At 18.9% G+C, this 5,919-nt stretch overlaps 1 long non-coding RNA gene across 1 annotated transcript; it reads left to right on the top strand.

Annotated features, from left to right (window-relative positions):
- The first annotated feature begins 555 nt into the window (after positions 1 to 555).
- On the top strand, positions 556 to 5,543 carry LOC135146091 (uncharacterized). The gene is made up of 6 exons (XR_010283674.1): positions 556 to 636; positions 2,540 to 2,644; positions 3,497 to 3,561; positions 3,645 to 3,736; positions 3,838 to 3,904; positions 5,478 to 5,543. It is a non-coding gene; the product is annotated as an uncharacterized LOC135146091 (long non-coding RNA).
- The last annotated feature ends 376 nt before the right edge of the window (positions 5,544 to 5,919 follow it).

Raw genomic sequence — 5,919 nt, 5'->3', positions numbered from 1 at the left:
TTGTATGCCCTTCTCTCGACTTCTACTATAACTTTAAACTAATAATATTTATTAGCCTGATATTGGATTTTTTATGTGCTTGTCATATTATTATGTATGCACTTTTTACTTTGGGAAAGGACTTTTACAACTTAATTAACCTTTTTCCAATATTGCATATTTGTTTATTACGATAACTATTGATTTAATATTTATTGTATACAAATTTGAATAATTTAGTAAATTTTTTTATTTAAAAAGATCAAGTATGAAATTAAAGGAATAAAACAGAGGGGTACCTTTATTTATTAATTTCTATTAGATTATTATTTCGAAATTAAAATAAATCTTTTTAACAATTCATTTTTTATAAATTTTAATTTTTATTTTATTCCTTTTTTAAAAGTTTATACTTATTTATTGACTCAGTGATAAAAAATTTTATTAAAAAATTATGGCATTATAATTTTTAATCTTTTTTAACCATTTAAACTTATTAAATTATAAACTCATAAAAATTAAAATAACTAAATTTTTTTTAAAACACAAGTAAAAGATCTTCTTCATCTTCATGATAAGCATTTGAACCGGCCAACGTTGGATGAAACTTCTGAAGAGGAATCTATAATCGAACAAAAAACTCAAGAAATAACTAAAGTCTATTAATTTGCTACTTTTTTTTTTTTAATACTTCCCCCCCCCCAAGCTCTTAAGTTTAAGAATTATGACTTTTTTTTTGATGTATTATGAAAGTTATTGTATACTTTTATCAGTATTTTTCTGATTATGCTTTTAGAAATAAATTTTTATAAATAAAAAAACTAAAGTATAATATTTAATATTTAAATTTACAACTTTTAGTTAAAAAAGAATTTTTGTTATTTCTATAATTTATAAAAAAAATTTTATATGCTCAATCTAAGTTAATATACAATTTTTTTTAATATTGTATTTATATAAAAGGGATTTATATGATGGTTTTGACTTTTTAAAGTTTTTATGCGTGAAATGTTTCTTTTTTTAAAATTTTAAAAGTTTTTCTTTTTTTTAATTAATTTAATAGTAAAATATTTTTTCTAATAGTTTCAGTTAATTTTATGGTTGTTTATATAATACATGTTTAAATCTCCTTAATTTTTTAATAAGAAATAAAATTAAGTACGCTCAACTTATAGTTGTAATTTATTATTTTGAAGTTTAATAATGTTTTATACTAAAAAATAAAGTAATTATACATTTTTTAGAATCGAATTTTACTTTAAAAAGATTATATATTGATTTAGCTCGTTGCGCTCATTCCAATACTGCTAGCTACGAACACTATTTATGCAGTGCCGATACCGTACATACAATCAATTACATCTAGAACAAATACTGTATACACCAGGCGAGGATTTAGTAGGATTTAATAGAATTTAAACCTCACCGGCAGCCTAACTTTTGTAATTATTGAAGTATAACTTTTTTATAACTGTATTTTTAAGTAATTATACAATAATACCACCAATCTATTATTTAAAAAGACGCTTGACTTTTAATAGTTAACAGTTTTTTTTGCAAAAGAAAAAGGAACTAGAAGTTGAAATTTTTTTAAAATCTTTTTAAACTGAAATTTCTTGTATAACTTGTAGAAAATTTGAATTTTCCTAAGAACTAACATAAAAGAAATTTACTTAATTTAATATAAAAGTAAAAAATTTTAATTGCAACTAAAAAAAGTTGATAAAGCTTATTTATTATTTTTTTATTATATATTATTATGTTTAACTAATAAATATTTTATTATTAAATTTATATATATATCACTACAAAAAGTTGTTTCTTATGTAAAATAATAAATTTATTTTTCAAGGTATAAAAGTTTTTATATATTTTACTTAATTAAAAAAGTTATATTTGCATAATATTCTTTAAACTAGCAATTAACTTTTTATAAATTATTTTTTCAATTAACTCTTGCATTAAAAAAATTCAAGTAAGACCTTGTATGAATCTTTTATTTTTAAAATAATATAAAACATATTTTATTTTATTACTATATCAAGAATTTTTATAATAATATAAAACATATTTTATTTTATTACTATATCAAGAGAAAATAAAAACTTGATACTACTTTTACTAAAACATGCTTTTAAATTTTATTTTCTTTTATTTGTAAAGCTTTTCATGTTTCAAGTTTTTTACAGTATAAAACTTTCTATAAGTAAGTAAGACTTAATTTATTGTTAGTTTTACCAATTAAATACTTTTTTCATAGAGCAACTTTAAAAAAAATAAGTGATAAATTTAAATTAATTCTACTTTTTTTATTATTTAAAATTTTATATATTGAAAAAGGGTATTTACTTGAAATTATTATTTATCGTATAACTTTTATGCAGTTAATTTTTGGTTTTTTTACTAAAAGAGCCAAATGAATATCTTTTTTAATATTATAATTATTTATATGCCAAAAAAATAATATTTTTTTATAAAACTAACAATTTATATTACTAATTTATTTTTTTTAAGTTTATTAGTATTTTATTCGTTTTAAACACTTTTTTAATTTTTCTAGTTGATTCAAAGAACGCAAAAGAAAATAAAAGAAATCGAAGGTTATTCTAAAAAGACCAGTTCTGTACAAGAAGCGGAAATTTGCAAGAACGTGATGCTTTCTTTGGTACCAACTTACTATTATTTATAGGATTGTTCAATTATTATTTTGTTTTCCTTTGTTTTTTTTTAAAGTAAATGTTTATTATTATTATTATTATAACTTTCTTATTTTTTTTATAAATGTATTATTATATATGTATTGGTTTTTTTTGTATACTCTTGAAGTACCTATATATTGTTATTAGCAGATATTTATTATTTTATTATAATGTTGTTATTCATTTTTGTTTGGATTTTTTTCATACGGATGATTATTATTATTATAGAATTATTATATATTTATTACCAAGGTTTAATGTTTTTTTTTTTAATTGTTTAATATTATATATATTTTGAATATATGATTATTAATATTATATATCTATTTTCTGAAGTAACTGTTTATTATTATCATAATATTTATAATTTTTTTTTATATCGTATAAGTAAATAAATATTATCACTTCTGTTATTATTTTTTAAAATTATAATGACTATCTTATTTTCTGTGTATTTTCGTAATAATAAGGTCGCATTTGTTGCTCATTATTCCTTTTTTATTTTAAATATTTTTTAATGCTTTTTTCCTTTTTAAAGAATAATTTTATAAATTTTTTTAATGAAAACTTTATTGTAGTCCCGCTGTTCACTATATTTAATGAATTATTTATAATATAATTTTTAAGTGTTAGTATTTTTTATATAAAGTTTTACTAAGTTTTCATTGTCATTATTATTTTATAAAAATATTTTAGCGAAAAGTTTTTAATTTTCATAAAATGTAGTGTAATTTTTTTGACTTTTGAACATTTTCTTTATAAATAGTAGCAATCTCTTCATAACTACTGGTAAAAAAAGTTAATTTTATTTTTTTTAGGCTTATGAACTTCAGCAGATTTCATATTCGTTCCGTAATACTCAGTCTTCTTACTTGAAACGCAAGTCATTTTTATTATATAATAATAATAATAAATAATGATAATGTTAGTAATAATCATAATAATTATAATAATAATTCTAAAAAGAGATCCGAGGGAGGGAAGAAAAGAAACGGTTTTACTTTACTGATGATTTTTTTACTTCCAATGAATCAGTTATTGATCTTCCACAGGAGAAGGTTTTTTTTATTAAAGTTTTATAAACAAAACCAATAAAGAAAGAAACTGAAAAAAACGGTCAATAAAAAGTCATTGGTTTGATGAATCACCAATAAAATAGGAGTTTTCTGAAGCTCAACTTCTGGAAATCCAGCATAATAAAGATCATATTTTATTACGCGATCGAGGTTTTAAAGTCTGTTGATAACATCCACTTTCTTTATTTCTTTTTGTATATAAATATTTCTTCATAACTTTCTAAAGTATTTATTTCAATAAAAGTAAATATATATTTATTGTTATATAAAAAATAACAATTATTATAATATATATATCCCCTATTTTCTTTATACCAAAAAAATTTCAAGTGAAAAATGGTCAAGTTTGTATAAAAAATTTACTTTTTTATGTTATTTTGTTATATAAAACATTACTTGTACAATTTTTTATATAATATGTATATTTTATAAATTGAAAACCAAAATATTACTTTGCTTTATTTATTATATATTTACTTCATGGAAGAATTTTTTTTCATTTTTGTTATAAAAATATATATTCTTAAATAGAAAATAAAACTTATATTGTTTTATATTATTATTTACATATTTTTTAATATTATGTTTTATTAAAAACTCTAATATTTATATATATTACATAGTTTTTTGCAAAATGTATTATTTTACTTTGCTTTACAAAAAAAAAGCAAACTTTGATATTTATAAATATTTAAAATATAAAAAAAAAAAGTTAAAGAAACTGTTATTGTTTTTAAACTTTTTGTAGGAAAAGCAGTTAAACTTTTGTTGAAATTATGGTATAATTAAAACTAATAAAAAAAATATTATAATAATGAGTTTAGAGCAGTTTTTATAAATAGTTATAATAAATATATAATTTTCAGTATAGAAATAGTAATGCAAAGGTATTATCTTTATTAAAAGTTAAATCTTTTTTCTCTATTTTTATATCAATAATGCTCAATGTATTAATGATGTTACACTATTTATTAATGCTATAAAAAAATAAACTTTTTTTAAACAATATTTTCATTGCATGTAAACTTAATAAATATCTATTTTATTTTGCTCTTTGTAAATAGTGAAGATATATTTATAAATATAAACTAATTAAGTAGATGTTATTATTCATTTTTATTATTATAACTTTATAAATCTGCTTCTACTATATTACTATTATAATAATTGTAATATTTTGATTATAGTATTTTATTTTTTTTAAGTAAATGAAACTTTCTTTTACATGAATATTTGTTTTAACTTTTATTAGTACAATTTTTTTGTTCCGTTGTAATGCTTTTTTCTATATATTAATATATATATATAATCTAAAAATTTGTTAATATTTTAAGTTTAGTAAAATATTTTGCTAACCATTTTTTAAAACTTTAAATATTTAATTTACTTTGCTAGTTTTGTCTCGAGTAACATAATAAATTTGTTTCTATGTATTACACTTAACAAAAGTATTGGCAGAGTGCTGGACACTTCGTTAAATAAACGTATAATATTTTCATCTTTTTATTATAATTATTTTTAATATTATTATTACTATAAAATATAATTTTTAATATACTCTACTAATAAAGTTTATTAATTTAAAAATTTAGTATACTAATAATTTTATTAGAAATCAATATCATTTCTTTTTTATATTTATTGAAGTAAAAGTTTAAATTTTTTAGAAGAAAACTGTAATATGAATACTATTATATTTTATTCATTTACACTTTTATTATAGAAATCGCTAAAATTGCGGCATCAATAAAAAGTTTAGGAGAAATTTTTAACGATCTTTCAAATATGATAATCAGCCAGGTTTACTATTTATTATCATTATTATTACTATTATTTATAATTTAGTTTTTTAGCGCAATTTTTTTATGAAGCTAATAAATTATATTTTTTTAATGAACATTTCTAATTTGTAAGCCCTCGCGAGGTTAATTTTTTTTAATCAGCCTTTTACAATGGAAACCTCGTGTACATAGTATACTCCATTCGTGGAATGTTGTAGTGGTTTTTGGGTAGTACTAAGAATCCTTACTGCACTACTAGTTAGTTTCTTACTTCCCTCGTATTATTTTCTGTAACGCTAGGAAAGTTTATTTTTTATGATCTGAATTTGATAAACGCTACATTATTTGTGAATAAGAAATGTGGTTTTGAGGCATAAATTTTTT

The sequence above is a fragment of the Zophobas morio genome, unplaced genomic scaffold (assembly GCF_036711695.1).
Source record: "Zophobas morio isolate AGI-343-1 ecotype UQ-CSIRO unplaced genomic scaffold, CSIRO_AGI_Zmor_V1 ptg000213l, whole genome shotgun sequence".
Classification (NCBI taxonomy): domain Eukaryota; kingdom Metazoa; phylum Arthropoda; class Insecta; order Coleoptera; family Tenebrionidae; genus Zophobas; species Zophobas morio.
This window is presented reverse-complemented; position numbering and strand designations above follow the sequence as displayed.